This window comes from Engystomops pustulosus, chromosome 6, assembly GCF_040894005.1.
Source record: "Engystomops pustulosus chromosome 6, aEngPut4.maternal, whole genome shotgun sequence".
Taxonomy (NCBI): Eukaryota; Metazoa; Chordata; class Amphibia; order Anura; family Leptodactylidae; genus Engystomops; species Engystomops pustulosus.
This window is the reverse complement of record NC_092416.1, coordinates 135,209,872-135,227,996: the sequence shown is the minus strand read 5'-3', so window position 1 is coordinate 135,227,996 and position 18,125 is coordinate 135,209,872. Positions and strand designations below refer to the sequence as shown.

At 42.7% G+C, this 18,125-nt stretch overlaps 1 protein-coding gene across 5 annotated transcripts in view; it reads right to left on the bottom strand.

Annotated features, from left to right (window-relative positions):
* TANC2 (tetratricopeptide repeat, ankyrin repeat and coiled-coil containing 2) overlaps window positions 1-18,125 on the bottom strand; it is a 269,159-nt gene that overhangs the window by 167,727 nt on the left and 83,307 nt on the right. The window contains exon 1 of one of the 5 annotated variants that reach the window (XM_072111163.1): window positions 11,364-11,618. The exons of the other annotated variants lie outside the window; for them this stretch is intronic. The gene's annotated coding sequence lies outside the window, so the exon portion shown is untranslated. Of the gene's footprint in view, window positions 1-11,363; window positions 11,619-18,125 lie in introns of those variants that run through there. 5 annotated transcript variants of the gene reach the window in all.

Here is an 18,125-nt window from a genome sequence, read left to right as displayed (position 1 = left end):
CCCCGCCAAATTTAGTAGACAGTGGTGCTCAGGGATCTATTGAAGAACTCGGACTCACTAAGGCTCACTCAGATCAGTGGTTTTCACATCTGTATGCTATCCATGATTTTCGCGCATAGCATAACTGACCAGTTGTTTCTGATCTGTGTTTGTTTTAACTGACTTGTATTTTGTGTGAAAGAAATACTGCAGCATGCAGTTTTTTTTCCTCACTAGCCAACTACTGACCTACATGAATGTGATCCGTTATTTTTTGTCAGTGCTAGAAACTTTCCCAGGGATATTAACTGTGATTGGGGATCTTGTGGGCAACCATGCTTTATTTTTTTGGCAGACGTGAAAAAAAACGTATGCCATACCGATGCGAATATCATGGGCCCGGATAAAATACAGACAACACATGAATTGTATACAGACAAATTTTCTGCATAGAAATGTCGCTAGTGAACAGTTAGGCGTTTTTTGGACGTTTTGGGGGCGTTTTTAGTTGTGCGGTTTCAGATCGTAAAAAAACGCATGCGTTTTTGACAGGTTTTACCAATTATCTTCATTAAAAACGCATGCCTTTTCAAAAAACACATGCCTTTTCAAAAACGCATGCGTTATTTAACGCATGCATTTTTTACGATCTGAAAACGCACAACTAAAAACAGCCAAAAAACTGCCTAAAATCGCCATTTGTGCCATCACCTTTAGGCTGGTTTCCAATGTGGCGTTTTTGTCACGTTTTTTAAACGCATGCAAATTGCAAGTGGGATTTGGCCAAAACAATTAAACAACTACTCTTCATTTGAAACGAATATGCGTTTTAGCCAAATCCCCTCCCACGTGCATTTTGCATATGTTTAGAAACACCACAAAAATGCCACGTTGGAAATCGTCCTCAGCTGGTGTAACAGATTTTGTCAAGCACAGATCACGACTGTATTTTACACCACTCACAAAGTTGTTGGTGTCCGCAGCCTCTTAGGTCTGAGTATAATGCAATGTCTGTACCCTATATTTATGACCCTGGTTGCAAGTTAACAATGACCAACATTTGTCCCAAATTTCATTTAATGACATTAAGAGAAGAAAATAATTTCCATCTCTATAATAAAGGCATTAATTGTGTCCAATGAAATCTATCTGCACTATGACATTTACATCATGTGAATAGGAGCCAGAGCTTGTATTGTGCGCACTACAATACGCCACTTTGCTTCTAAATAATAGGCCCAGCTGTTAGGTGCATGGATAGGGATACGTTTTATCTGCAACTTGTGCCTAGAGGCCCCACAGACACGACGGCCACAGCTACCTTTACATGCAAGTTATTCATTTACTACTGGACTCCTGACAACTCTCCTTCTGTCATGTAAGGGTGCAACCACACGTTCAGTTTTTCAGATGCAGTTTATGATGCACAAAGAAGGAATGGAGTCAAAGTAGGAGGAGCAGCATCTTTCAATTATTTGTCTCAACCCTTTATCATCCACACCTGCTTTTGGCTCCAAAACTACTTCTTAAAAACTGGACGTGAGGACACATCCTAAGGCTATATTCACACTGCCGTTGCCCGCCCGTACCGTACCGTAGCAGGCAACAGCAGTGTACGGGGAGAGGAGGAGGAGGTGAGCGCAGCTCACCCCGCCCCTCTCCATAGGAAGTAATGGCGCACGGCGTCGTATTACAGTAAAAGATAGGACAGGTCCCATCTTTTTCCGGGTACGGAGCGGTACAGTGCCGCACGTTTGCTGCACCATAACGCTCCCGTAGGGCACCATGCGCACACTGCCGTCTATGGAGGACGTATATCGGCCGTATATACGTCCTCCATACGGCAGGGTGAATGTAGCCTAAGGCTGGTGCCACACGCACCGCTTTGTCTGCATTTGAAAACGCAAACAAAGCCTCGCCTACCGGGCGGCCCGCTGCCCGATCGCATCGGCGTTTCTATGGAAACACCTGCGATCGGGAACAAGCCGCCGGTGTTTTGCATTAAATTAACGCAAAACACCGGCGGCTCCTTCCCGATCGCAGATGTTTCCATAGCAACGCCAATGCGATCGGGCCGCGACACGCCCCGGTAGGCGCGGCTTTGTCTGCGTTTGCGTTTTGAAACGCAGACAAAGCGGTGCGTGTGGCACCGGCCTTAGTTGCTAGATCTCAAGTAGATTTTGGTGAGGTAAACATCTCTCTGACTCACAACTTGTTTCTATGAGGTAATACAGTGTTTTGGCAGACATTTCCTGTGACATAACACATGAAGTGATATTACATAGTTATATAAGCTACAAAAGACAACAGATATACCACAGTAACCTAGCGAACGTGCGTTTTCGTCAGGAATGTTCCTGTGACACCACCTAGGGGAATTTTACTAAAACATTCTACTAGTTTAATGCAGACATACCCATGTGCAACCTACAATATGTAGCTACACGTGGGTCCTGCACACTAAGGCCACATTCACACGAACGTATGCCGCGCATATGTTCGCCGCGATGGAGAGGAGTGGTGACTCCCCCCCCCCCTCCCCTCTCCATTGCGATGCATGGCGCACGGTGCCATAACACGGGGAAGGATAGGACAGGTCCTATCTTTTCCCCGTGTACAAAGCGGTACAGTGCCACACGTGTCTTTTGGTATTTGCCCCCCGTGTTATTCAGCCAAATATAGTAACTTTTTAAAGGAAATCTGCCTTTTGGAATCTTCTTACTGAAGTAGATCCAGTGGTAGATTCCCCAAGGTATTGTCATCCCTAAACTAATTTTTATATTTCCTGGTATGCAGTGTGAATAAACATTTTATTAAAATGCTAATTTGCTACAGAGTAGTGATGGGTCGGTCACAAATGAGCCAGCACAAAGAGCCGGCTCTTTCGCGTGAACAATGGGATGAGCCGATAGCCCTACCCCGCATAAATTGGGTTAAAAGTGGTGTGGAGAGGGGGACTGGATGGACTGTGGCTCCCTATTATATATTTAGAGGGATTCGTTCAGGAGCCAGAAGAACCTGAAGCCTAAAGATCGGACTTCCTATCACTACTACAGAGGATATTTGGGTTGTGTAAGCCTATCCAAGCTTCTCTGTGCAAAGGCTATTCCAAACCTTGAGCAGTCCTGTAGATCCGCCTCCATGCACGTCCTTGCAAGCACGGGCCTGCGCATGTGTAGTGGCTCCCGGTCCCTTGCCAGCTTCAGCAAAGCGGTGCATTCCACATATAGGGATGCCTATGCAGAACCGCACATCGCTGGCTACAGTCTTCTGTCTATTGGTTGACAATCAGCGCATATGCGAAAGGAGGCGTCTCTGCAGAGCTACTCAGGGCATGCAGAAACCTAAGCCCCAGAATTCAGAGAGGTTATTCCACACCCAAAGTCGCCTTTGCAGCAAATTAGCAGGCGCATCTGCAGAGCTGCTCAGGGTTTGGAATAATCTTTGTACACCGGAGCTTGGATAAGCTATTACACACCCCAAATATCCTCTGTAGCAAATTAGAATTTTAATGAAAAAATGTCTTTATTTACACAAGCTGCATACGAGGAAATCTAAAACCCAGTTTCTGGATGACACTACCATGGGGAATCTACCTCTGGATCTATTTTAGTAGGTAGATTCCAGGATGAAGATTTCCATTAAGCAATCTGAGCATCACACTTTCCTCAAAATGTACAACATCCATCACAGTAAATCAGTATAGAAACACACAAACATACACACAGCTGGAAGAGTTTAGTGGTGCTTTTTGTTAACCATTGTTTTGTAACTAAAAATGCTTTAGCAGATGCTTGAGATAAAGCATTGTTTGTACTGTATTTCTGTACAGAGGTTTTTCATTTGTTTCCATTTTGGAAATTCCTTTTTCTCTTATTCTCTTAACTAAATCGTCTGAGTGCTGATATGATGGTATGGTATACTCCTTATTCTATGGCATTACATTGACGAAGCCCCCAACTTCTGTAAACTCTTTAGATGCCATAGTTGATCACAGCAGCTGAGAGGTTAAATTACAAAGATGAGGCTATTGCCAATCCTAGCCTTAAAGGAAACCTACCACTTAGAATAGTCTGTGTAAGCAGTAAATACCGAGCACCAGCTCAGGGCGAGCTGGTGCCTGTACTTACTTTCGTAAGTGTTATAAACCGCGGTATCACGGTTTTAACACTTTTTAAACTCTAGAGCAGAAGAGGCTTCAGCGCTGCGTGCGCACGATCATGCACGCGCCTACATAGGAAATGACAGAAATGCGCAGCGCCGAACCCTCTTCTGCTGTACAGTTTAAAAAGTGTTAGGGCGCTTTCACACGTTGCGTTTGCAAACGCAGACGCAGACCAAACCGCGCCCACCGGTCCAATCGCATCAGCGTTTCTCTATGTTTCTATTGAAAACGCCAATGCGATTGGACCGCGGACCGCCTGGTGGGTGCGGTTTGGTCTGCGTCTGCAAACGCAACATGTGACAGCGCCCTCAAAACCGCGATACCACGGTTTATAACACTAACGAAAGTAAGTACCGGCACCAGCTCACCCTGAGCTGGTGCTCGGTATTTACTGCTTACACCGACCATTCTAAGTGGTAGGTTTCCTTTAAGCCTTTATGCACATCCGCTATCCACACCTCCATTTATGCCATCTGCCCAAGCTGGACCCCTCCATCCCACCACATGGCTCGTCATAGAAGTGTATTGAGACTTGAAAAATATTGATGGATGCTACACAGGTTTCATCCTGGTTTTGTCCATAGTGGATGAGCTGTGACTCTCAAAGGTAATGGGGTTGTCATAGGTCATGAAACATTCGGGGAGATGTATCATGCTGCCCGTCACAGAAGCCTACAGTAAACAACTGCCTTTGCGCCACTTTATGAGATTTAGACCATGGGCTTTCGTAGGGCAGATTTTGATACAATAGTTTTCAGGTGCCATGACGTATTTGCAGAGCCCTCGAGACCGCGTTCACAAGTGGCATTTTGGTTGTGTATTGAAACGCAATCCAAAGGCTCCACCTGCGATCGCAAGTTGAGGCAAGATTGCATTTCCTTCGCGTTTAGTTAACGTGTTCACCTTATCTCTGTATGTTTTGGCTATTTTTTTTCCCCTCTGCTTTTAATTTATCGATCTCACTTTTTCCTTGTTTTAAATTAGGTGTTTTTTCAGATCTCTTTTTGAGACATTTGTTACAAATGTCGCAAAAATGTCACACAAATGTCTCAAGTCATTTCTTTACATTTTCTAAGTTTAAGTATGGTTTAGTCTGGAGTTTTTTGCTTCAAAACATCAAAAGATTTAGCACATCTGGAATAGAAGATAAACGTGTCTTACTGACGTAAAACAAATGTCCGGCGGACATTTCAAAATGTCCTTAACCCCTTCCCGACGGGCTCGCGGGCCGAGCCCTCTCCATAGCCGGTAAGTCTTTGCTGCATATTGCAGCAAAGGCTTACTGGTAACACCCGCGATCGGTGCTGCCGGCGGCTTCAAAGAGATGGCGCCGCATGGGCGCCGCCATCTTGTCGTGGATCGCTGCTCCCCGATGACGTCACGGGGAGCAGCGATCCGTCGCCATGGTAACCTCGGGTGTTCCGAATACCCGAGACTACTTCGTTTTAACCCATGCATTACAATGTGCTAATTGCACATTGTAATGCATGGGGAGTAAAATCCACATATACTGCCATACTGTAGTATGGCAGTATATGATAGGATCGATCAGACTACCTAGGGTTAGAGTACCCTAGGGAGTCTGAAAAATAGTAAAAGTAAAAATAAAAAAAAGTTTAAAAACAAAAAATTATAATAAAAAAACCTAAAAATTCAAATCACCCCCCTTTCCCTAGAACTGATATAAAAATAAATAAACAGTAAAAATCATAAACACATTAGGTATCGCCACGTCCGAAAATGCCTGATCTATCAAAATATAATAAAGTTTTTTCACTACGTTTAACCCCGTAACGGAAAGTAGCGTCCAAAGTCGAAAATGGCATTTTTTTGCCATTTTGAAAAATATAAAAAAATTTATAAAAAGTGATCAAAAGGTCGCACAGTCTCAAAAATTATAGTAATGAAAACGCCATCAAAATTCGCAAAAAATGACACTATCCACAGCTCCGTACACCAAAGTATGAAAAAGTTATTGGCCCCAGAAGATGGCAAAATAAAAAAATATATATTTTTACAGGAGGTTTTAATTTTTTTTAAATGTATGAAAACATTATAAAACCTATACAAATTTGGTATCCACGTGATCGTACCGACCCAAAGAATAAAGTAGACATGTCATTTGGGACGCAGAGTGAAAGCTGTAAAATCCAAGCCCACAAGAAAACGTCACAAATGTGGTTTTTCACCATTTGGATTTTTTTTCCCGCTTCCCAGTACACGCCATAGAATATTAAATACCGTCACTATGAAGTGCAATTTGTTACGCAGAAAATAAGCCATAACACAGCTCTTTATGTGGAAAAATAAAAAAGTTATAGATTTTTGAAGTTGGTGAGTGAAAAATGGAAGTGAAAAAACTAAAAAAGGCCAAGTCATTAAGGGGTTAAAATGGCGCAAATATTGCAATGCGCCAAAAAATGTCTCAAAAAAGACAGAAAATACAGGAAGAAAAATAAAGATTGATGACACCCAATGTTACCAAAACATGCAATGACGAGTAGAGCCGTTGGATTGCATTTTCAAACGCAAAAAAGTTCCACGTGTGAACGTGGCCTCAGGTACCACAAATCCCAGAGAATTTGTTAACTTTTTTATCATGTGAAATAGGGGCATTTTAACCCCTTGGCACTGATGAGCTTTTTCCATTTTACTTTGTTTATCACTCCCCACTTTCAGAAATCAATAACCATTTTATTTTTTTTCCATGTACAGAGCTGGATGAGGGCTTCTTTTCTGTACTTCCTAGTGGTGATATGTTATATTCCATGCCATGTACAGGGATGTAGAAATAAAATTAAAAAATGTAGTAAAATTTACAAGAAACCGCATTCACGTCATTTTCTTGTGGGGTCCGTTTTTACGTCTTTCACTGTGCGCTCCAAATGGCATCTCGAATATATTCTTTGCTTCGGTACGATCACAGGGATACCAAATATATAGGTTTAAAATATTAAAACCTATTGTAAGAAAAATAAAAAATTATAAATTTTACCATGTTCTGACTCTATTTCATGCTTAGGAGTACAAAGTTGGCTAAGGTGTCGTTTTTTCCTGGCCGACCTCCTTTTTTCACCTGCCAACTACAAAATTTAAAGGGGTCCGAATAGTTTTCGTACCACTGTACATAAAGCTTCTGATTTATTATATGTGGTAGCTTATTGTCTGATCCTGCTCTTGGATACAGAGATTTTGCTTTTTCTTCACTTGCATGACACATTTGGAGCATTAATCATGCATTAGAATATCTGAATTCTCATCCCAACAAGTGCTCAAAAGGCAGAGGAGAGCACTATACATCCATGGACCAAAATGGGATTAGGCCTGTTATTTTAACAGTCTAAATATATAAGATAAAGGGTGATTTAATAGCATACATAGAAAAATGTAAATTCATTAAAGAGAACCCTTCAAGCAAAATAACCCCCTAAACTAAATATATTTTCATAAACTGCCATTAGAGAGCATTGCCTCTATCCCTTCATTGTCCCTCTACATGCCTGAAAATGATGTCCTAAAGCTGTTTGCAAATGACCTGTTAAAAGTCCAATGAGTCATTATCATATTCAAGCTGTCCAGCGTATTCATGAGTGGGAGGCACAGCCACACCCCCAGTGCATGACTGACAGCCTGTATAATGATGTGAGGTATAATGGTGTAATGACTCCTCCATGTGCTTCCTGGTGCTGGCGCCCCCTGCAACCTGTGTACATGAGATCCTCCTATACACATGACTGACAGCCTGTATAATGATGTGAGGTATAATGGCTCCTCCATGTGCTTCCTGGTGCTGGCGGCCCTTGCAGCCTGTGTGTATGAGATCCTCCTATACACATGAATGACAGCCTGTATAATGGTGTGAGGTATAATGGTGTAATGGCTCCTCCATGTGCTTCCTGGGGCTTGCGCCCCCTGCAGCCTGTGTGTGTATGGGAGAGATACAACAGCTCCAGGCAGCCATGTTATAGCAGAACATGTCAGGTACTTGTGTAGCTGATGTCTGTGTCACACATGTGTATTAGGAGGATGCAGCATGTCAGCAAATAAAGCACAGACACTAGCAATGCTTTACTATATATCACACATAGACATGAACAGGGGGAGGAGAGGGGAGGGGTAACAGGGATGACATCACTGCCTTTGACCATGTGACCAGCCTCATTTACATAATAAAGAAAAGAGGATTTTATAATCCTTGTGAGCTGCTCCAACATGTAGTGGTGAAACCTGATGACAGGGGTCCTTTAATCTTACAAATTGCAATACATCATAACAATGACCTTAGATTGCTCAGGATATCGCTCTAAACACTTCAAGATGGAAGACCAAGAAACATGCGACAGGTTATACTCTATACACATTTTCAGTCTTAAGGAAATACAATTTTACCCATTGTAATACATTTGACAACCTTTGCATCTGCGCTGCTATTAATGCGGCAAAGCTAGCTTCCATAGCAAGTAAAAATCATTCCAGCGTCATGGATTGTCAGCAGTCATATACTAAACCCCCTTCTACACAGCAACACAGTCATGTAAGAGTCTGTACTACATCCACAGAAATCCCACTTCACAAATCTAAATCGCTTCTATTCTAAAGCCATGGACTGAGCTGTTCTCACAAATACTCAAGGAAATCGAAGACTCAGAAGAGGCAAAAGACATTTAAAGCAGAAGGCAGAAAGCGACAAATCCCAGAGGAAAAGCCCAAAGGATTTAATGTGTTAATGAGCTGTCACTTTGCTCCTGACGATGCTTATACCCCAGAGTTTTATCACTACCCTTGTACAGTGACAGGAGCCAACACCAGATATGGAAACAACAGTATTCTGATGGTCAATGGAGATATTGCCAGACAACACAATCAGGGCTGTTCATAAAGTACAGGCAGTCCCCGGGTTACGTATAAGATTCTGTAGGTTTGTTCTTAAGTTGAATTTGTATGCAAGTCGGAACTGTATATTTTATAAATGTAGCTCCAGACACATTTTTGTTGGTCTCTGTGTCATTTGGATTTAAAAAAATGTTGCATTGTGATAAGAACCAGGATTAACAATAAAGCTTCATTGCAGACACATTTGATAACTGTTACAGCTAATCATTGTAGCCTAGGGCTAAATTATAGTAAATTACCAATTACCTGAGGTCCGTTTGTAACTATGGGTCGTCTGTAAATCGGGTGTTCTTAAGTAGGGGACCGCCTGTATACATAGCCATACATGGGGGAGACTAGTGAAGGGGAGAACTACAACATAAGCCACCAGCAAGTACAGGGTGTCCCCTACTTAAGGACACCTGACTTACAGACGACCCATAGTTAAAGACGGACCACTCTGCCAACTGTGACCTCTGGTAAAAAAAAGGGGTCATGTCCTCCCATTACAATCTATGCACACTTTGTGGTCGCATTCTAGATCAACTATTAAATGGTGCAAAGTACGGGTGTAACCATGTACTAGTGTAAAGTGCGACACCTTGATAAAATGTCCCCCATTATATTTTTAGGGATTTAAAAAGATTAAAAAAGCAGCCAACTGTTGTATGATGAAATGTTCTACGACTTTTTATATCTCTGGATCCAATTTAATAAACATTGATGTTCGGCTGTGGGCCAGGGTAGCAGGCATAGCAGCCACTATGCTGGGGCCATATGAGCTCAGACATAGGGAGCACCAAGTCAACTTGTACATCGTTTTTCACGCCTCTTTATCAATAAGTTTTATTACAGAACAAAGTCATCTTTGTGTGATACATAGGCAATTACAGCATCAAAATATTTAATATGTTTATTTATCTGGAGGACAGATGAGTCTCTCAGCATGACCAGTTTTTCATTTGGGTTGGGAATTTTTTTTTTTTTTTTTTTTTTTTTAGAAGTTGATCATTTTTCCAAATTGATGATCTAACAGCAAGTATAAAACAACAGACTGGGTTCACAACACATTTTATTTATACGCTCAGCATATTGTGGTAGAGATAGGTTGTTGCCTCCGTCTGACCACTATATGCTGTATTGGCCGAAAAAGGCAGGAGGGAAAGATGTCTCTAGCTACGCTTTTCCTTCCTGCTGCCTCCTGCTGAGAGACATGCGCTAAGGGGACACATTATAAGGGCTATGGGGTGCGGATGCTGCATACTGCATGCCTCCTCCGAGCCTCGCCGAGCAGATATGCCGCTCAGCAGGAGGGATGACCTGGTGATGTCATTGTCCATATTAGGACAGTGACATCACTGGGGAAACACCCCATAAATCAACAGCTGCCAATCTCCGGCTGCTGACCAGGGCCGGCTCCAGGTTTCAGTAGGCCCCTGGGCGACAGAACCTCAGGGGGCCCCTTTGCAGTGAACTCACATGGCAGCATTTAAAATTCAGAAACTAAAAGTCTCCTGTTCCCTAAAATATTCCCTAATTTATCATCCCAAACAGCCGTATCACGGAAAGGGCAGTTTTGAGGTCAACCAACAGGACAAGCCTAAAACTTTGTGCCCCTCTGCCAAGTAATAAAACTGAAGCTTCTACTCAGCTGCTGCGGAACCTCATAATACACCCCTCAGCTGCTGCGGAACCTCATAATACACCCCTCAGCTGCTGCGGAACCTCATAATACACCCCTCAGCTGCTGCGGAACCTCATAATACACCCCTCAGCTGCTGCGGAACCTCATAATACAGATCACTGCTGCTGCCTAACATCATAATACACACTTCAGCTGCTTCAATACATCACAATAACAGTTCAGCTGCTGCAGAACCTCCTAATACACATCACTGCTGAAACAGAAGCCTCTCTCCTACTCATGTACATACAAACCAACAGGCAGTCACACATGCAGCAAGACATATAGAGGCAGTCACACATGCAGCAAGACATATAGAGGCAGTCACACATGCAGCAAGACATATAGAGGCAGTCACACATGCAGCAAGACATATAGAGGCAGTCACACATGCAGCAAGACATATACAGGCAGTCACACATGCAGCAAGACATATACAGGCAGTCACACATGCAGCAAGACATATACAGGCAGTCACACATGCAGCAAGACATATACAGGCAGTCACACATGCAGCAAGACATATACAGGCAGTCACACATGCAGCAAGTATAGCTACATACAGACAGATACATACAGACAAGCATGGAGGCAAACACATCATCACACATACCATACACTCACCATATGGATCAGTCATACACAGCCATACATGTGACATACCATTACACCCTATGGTGTCTGCAGCAGTCCTGGCATCACACAGAGGAGTCTTCAGGCTTCTCTTCCTCCTCCTCCTCCATCTCTTCGTCCCGATCTCTAAGCTGCCAGATCTCTGCTATACTGCAGCTCCGTGTGAAGAAGAGATGGGGGAAGTGTGGGTTAACCTATTATGTGCTGTATCTCACAGGCTGCTCAGCAGCCTCTAACTCTCCTGTGCCTTGTCCGAGTGAGGGAGGAACAGTGCAGGGCACAGGACACTTCCTCAGTCAAAACAGGAAGTGAAGATGTGCACAGTGTGTGTGGGCCCCCGGCAGCTCTCTGGGCCCCGGCACTTGCCCAGGTATGCCGGGTGCTGGAGCCGGGCCTGCTGCTGACGATGTACCCTCCTCCTGAACAATGTACACATACAATGGGATACGTCTGTCATGAGGACATGTCGGACTTCCCATGACGTGTCCTTACAACGTATGCACAAAATTGTGATGTGAACCTAGCCCTAGTACAACACATTGAGGCGAGAGGAAAAACTTTGGTCAAAATAAAGCACAGTGTGAACTCAAGGTCTGGTGCTATTAGCAGTTTGTAGTTATATAGAGAGAATTTTAAAAATGATTAATCTGAACACTACCACGACATGGAAGAATATGAGCTTCAGATGTTAGTGTATCACCATTTTGCACCATAGAAGAATATTGTAGCGATGAATCGATGATGTATGACATCTTTGTTATATAGGACAGTAGTTTATTATTTTAATGATTTAATTCCAAGTCTAGGAAAATTCCAGATTTTTTTTTTCTAAGGATACTGCTGTAATCTATTCTAGCCGTCCTTTGTAATGGTTACAGATGATAGTAACAGATAGAATACAATATAGAAGCGAAGTTTCTAAAGGTTTTAACAATGTATCTGCTGATCTTTATTCTGCCTTGAGAAAACACAGCTTCCTCGGTCTCTCTAGCTAATCCCATATTAAAAGCTGTGACATCATTTCTTGGACAGGAGAGGGCAGGCAGGTTTGAGAAGTGGCAGGTGCTGGCACTGGATTCCTGCCAACAAAAGAGCAGTTTTCCCTTGTCCCCGGAGGCTCAGTAATGAGAGGCACAATAAAGGAGGTGATACATAATACCTTTCACTACTAAATTATGAATATATAATTAAAGGTCAGCCATTGCCAGTCTGTCCTGTAAAAATCAGCCCGAGGAGCGCCATCGACATGCTCAGGACAAATGACAGCTGCTCCGCCGAGTACACAAGTCAAATGCTTCTTATTATGTAGAAAGCAAGGTAAATGCCACAGTGTTATATTCATTTGTGCAGCAGAAAAGAGAAGTCTATATGGAGAATGGATACACAGATCGACAGGTTCATGGCTTAACAACACGTAAAAGGTCGGGCACATTGGCACATCCATCACATAATAAGCAGTGCACACAGTTTTATAACCAGACCCAGAGAATAGCTAGTCCATAGGACATGGGCAACAATAAGTTACAGGTATATCAGACCACTGGGTGTCACTTACCAGTATCTATAAATCAATATATGTCACCTATAGGCTCCCCATCCATAAAGTATAAGATGTAATGTTATAGACATTAGAAGGGTCGGGTTAGGGAACCTTTTCAGGATTATTAAAAGAGGTTGGCCAGGAAATTACTATTGAAGTCCTATCCTTTGCTAAACACAGGGCTTGGAGCGGGAAGAAATTGGCGCCATGGCCAGGAGATTTAACTACAGCTGTAGTGGTACAGCTCCTAATCACCTCAAAAGGAAGATGCAACTTGGTGATAGACACAGTGACAACCAACTCCAAGTTTGTGCCCTTTGTTTGTTCAGCACCAAACAGAAGATCTATGTGGGGGCCAGATGTTGCCTATTTACCGATTCTATCTACCATAGCAGGAGGATTGCATTGTCCTTCCCCTTTAAGTAAGTCTTCTACATAGGACTCAGTTAGCCAGAGCTGCTAAAATAGAGCAGTTTTCCATTTTGTGGGCTAGTAAGTAGCTACAGGATCATAAAAACAAGAATGCTATAAGAATTATTTCATAATAAAATATTAATCCATTGGCTAGCTGTTTTACAAGGAAACATATGTAGTAGATGAAGGGTTTGGGAACTTTACTGGGCAAAACTTTTTACTTGTTACCAAAAGAATAAAGTAAACTGGTTAGCTCAGAGGTTCAGGAGTCTGTACATCTTTACACAAGCTAACATTCTCGTGCACTGGCTATTATTCTGTCCTTTATAGAGGGCAATGGTGAAAATATTACATCCTCCAACCTTCGCCAGTTTTGGGGATTTTAGCAGAAGAATAGGGCATCTGGCAGAAGTAGAATGCAGGATGGAAGCCAGTGAATAATTCCAATTTTGGGAGGATATTGCATTCTGCAGGCCTATTTCTGGCTTCACCATATTGCACTGTGCTCCTTATCTCTTCAGTCAGGTACACTTCAGTCATCTCTGGGGACTTAACCATGTAACAAAAGACTAGAACATTTCTAAATGAGTGCACAGATAATCTGATTTATTCCTGATCTAGTCAGGTTGCATACAGTTCTAGCCTATGTACACATAATTTCTCTACAGACTCACCTGTACCAGAAACTTCCCTTGTTCCCCTCTCCATAGTAAAAAGACATATTCTGCTTAATCAATAAGAGAAGGCAAAATTGTAAAAATGAAAAAATGTTTTATCCACTGTGACTGTTGGGCTTATTTACTAAGGGTTGCGGATCGCACTTTCGGCGGACTGTTCGCTGGTTTCGGGATTTGCTCAGCTTTGACCGGTATTTAAAAGGTGTCTGCGCTGGATCGGATTCTGGCGCAGCTGTACTGGCTTTCATGCGACAGAAATTTGTGCCGTCAGACGATCCGACTGATTCGGACTGAGCCCGGGATTTAAGTTTCAAATTGTGTCGCAAAACGATGCGCTTACATACACTGGGAAGAAGAAGAAGGTGAACTCTAGCGGACCTGAGCGGGGAAGCGACACATGCAGGATATCGGGCGCACGATCTTAGTAAACCGCGGTGCCTGATTGTCAGACAATGCATTTTCTGTGAACTCCTCGGACCAGGTAAGTAAATGTGCCCCAATGACTAGGTCTAGATGTATGCAAGACACAAGAGTTTCTGATCAAAAACTTGTTTTTAGAAAAATTTCCAAATTAATCCGAGATTCACATATGATGGCCAAGACAGCACTAAAGCAAAACAAAACTTACTATTCTAGTAAAGTGGTGATAAAATCAAGGACTTTTAGGCTCAATTGATTGGACATGTAAGTCAGCTATGATAAGCAGTACATAATGTATATGAACTGAATGTTAGGAAATTGTTAAGAATGTGAGCTATGTACAGGGAGCAAATACACACAATCTAACCTACTATTATTTTAAGGGTTTTTCTTAAGGTTCTTTACACACAAATATTTACTACCAGTAAACATATAGAACAACCTCCTGAACTATAGAATCCATAGCCATGTCAAGGAGATCCAGAAGCCAGACTAGTAGGCAGCCAATACTTTTAATTGGGACCCCTTCAAATTAAGCATTAAAAGTCCTGGCCTTCCATACTGTAAGATTCCCATTCAGTAAATGGGGGTCTATAAATCTGTTTACTGGTTGTCCTGGTGGAGGCCCTGGCAGTCCCCGACTAAGGAATACCCAACTTACAGACAAATCCTAGTTTTAGGCCTCTGATTAAAGTGAACCTGCCATTGAAATTAACCCACCCAAAATAAATACTTAATTAAAAAACGGTGATTAAAAAGCATTACCCTTTTCCCTAAATGGTTCCTTTGCATGGCTTCTATGTTACAAAATCAGTTTGTAAACTTGCATGCAACTCACCTGATGTAAGTCCAATCACCCCGTTTTACATTATTCTGTGATCAGAGCCGCCCTAGTGGCATGCCACTGACTGATCACTATGCTGGAAATTATTAATAATACTGAACTTTAACCCGAGGCTGCAATGATACTTTATTGATTCTTAATCCTATGATAACCTATATTTATCTGTTCCGACTTACATACGTATATATAATATACAGGCGGTACCTGTTTAACCCCTTAACGCTCTGCGCCGTAGCTCTACATACAAGAGTCCTCTTCATACAAGGGTGGGGGTTGTTGCATAATGCAGCAAACCCCCCATCGCTAACAACCGCGGTCGGTGCTTGCACCGATTGCGGCCATTAACCCTTCCGATGCCGCTGGCAAAGTCGTCGGTGGTATTTAAAAGATGGCGGCGCTTGGGCGCCGCCATATTTCTTCCGAACGTCGCACCCCCGAACGTCATCGGGGGCCGGCGATTGGTTGCCATGACAGTCTCGGGTCTTCGTGAGATCCGAGGCTGAATGGTTTCTGCAGATTCGTTACAATGAGCATGTTAAAATAAATAACATTACGGGAAAGTGAAATTTGTTACGCACAAAATAAGCCCTCACACAGGTCTGTACACGTAAAAATGAAAAAGTTCTGGATTTTTGAAGGTGGAGAGCTAGAAATGAGTGAAAAAACCCTGCGTCCTTAAGGGGTTAAAATCTTTATTATTTTATTTTTAAAGAAGACAAATATGCAGAAATAGGTGAACAGACCAGCACAGAATCTTATTGGTCAACTAGGCCGACCATTCACATTGTCCAACAGCGACGCCCCTCCTGTAAACATACAAGTCAGAATCGGCCGAGGATGCATATTTAGTTCCATGGAGAGAGAATAAAAGCAGCCAGATCTGCCCTAATAGTTTATGATGTGCAAGATTACAAAAACTGTATGACCCATTGGCATCACAGGTCATCACACACTTGGGTAGAAAACGGCTCAGCTCAACATTTTCTATAGAAAAATGATAACTTTTTATTACATTATTATGTCACAAATAAGGGCAATGCTGGTGGGATACATATCCATCATGATACTAACATCCATCATTTGTCGCTCTTCACACATGTACCTTAGTGCTTCATCATGCAATTGCTTAGCGTGAAGGAGTATTGGAGGTGGAGGGAGTAGGTAAGGGACGAGCAGATGGAACCAGCAGGGACCACGCATGACGCCTGCTGTGTATAAATAAATTCCCTGTCTCTGAGCACAGTGTCAGGAAAATAGCAAGCAGCAGAAAAAATCCAGACAATACACATCCTTTCATGTCATTAAAGAATACATTCCCACTTGCGGCATCTGCTGGGGTTAAAGCTAAATTTACTAATAAATGTTGTGTGGTGTACATCCCTCCCTATACAACAATCTGCTTGTATGTTGTGGTGCATCATGGCTTCTGTTCAGGAGACATAGAAAATATAAAATAAACTTTCATCAGCCTCTACATGACGGATCAAGCACATTGCCTTATAATGGGTCAGATTTCCCATATTTATAATAGTACAGCATCCAAAAAAAAAATTAGAGCAATGGAAGGAGAATGTAAAGGTTCCAATAAACAGCTCTATTGTCAGGCTGTATGTACTCGAGTATAAGCCGACAGAGTATAAGCAGAGGACCCCAATTTTAACAAACAAAATGGGAAAACCTATAGACTTGAGTATTAGCCTAGGGTTGGAAATGTTTTGGTCACAGCTTTCAGCCAGTATATAGCTGACTTGTCCCCCCCCCCCCCCCCCCCCGAGTATATATTTAGCCAGTTCCCCCCCAGTATATAGTTGGCCAGCCCACGCCCCCTAGTATATAGCCATCCATCCCTTCCCCCCATGATATAGCCAGCAGCCTCTGCCCCCAGTATAGAGCCAGCCCCCTGCCCCTACTCCCCTAGTATATAGCCAGCCTCTGCTCCCAGTATATAGCCCGCCAGCCCTTATGTCCCAGTATATGGCCACCAGCCCCTGCCCCCCAGTATACAGCCATCCGTTGCCCCCCGGTATGCCAACCCTTTCAAATACAAATTTAACACTGTACTCGCCTTTCCAACACTCCCCGCAGGTCCTCTTCTTGCTTCGGGTGCTCTGACTTCACCTTCGGGTCCTCCGGCTCCATGTTTGGGTCCCTGCTCGCAGCCGGCACACACAATGACGTTATCCGCTTGCCGACTTGTGTGGTTACCAACATTGCAAGGGGCAGGAAGAGGAGTTGGAGGACCCGAAGCCGGAGCTCCCAAAGCAAGAAGACCTGGAGGGGGCATCGGAAAGGTGAGTACTGTACACTGTTATTTTTTTATAGACGTGAGTATAAGCCGGGTTAGGTTTTCTTCAGCACAATTTTTGTGCTTATACTTGAGTCCGAAATAAATTAAGTAACTTGTCTTTGTGGGAATACCCCTTTAAAGGGGATTTTTCTGCTAATAAATGATATAGTGGGATGAATATACACAATTCTCCAAGATACTTTCAGTATCAATTCCTTGTGGTTTAATGCTTGCTGTCATTAAACCCCTTAAGGGTGGAGGGTTTTTTTTGTTCATTTCTTGCTCTACACCTTCAAAAATCCATAACTTTTTCATTTGTGAGGGCTTTCTTATGGGCTCATTTTGTACGACTGTCACTGTGCGCTCAAAAATAACACCTCTGCTTTATTCTTTGGTTCGGTACAATCATGGTTATACCAAATATATATAGGTTTTATTGTGTTTTAATAAAGTTTGAAAAATGAAACAAATGTGTATGAAAAAAATAATCTTCTGTCGCTAATAAAACTTTTTCATATTAGGGTGTACGGAGGAATGTGTGACATTTTGATAGCTTTTAATACATTTTTATGTGATGTAAAATGGTGTAAAAGTAGCGTTTCGGACATTT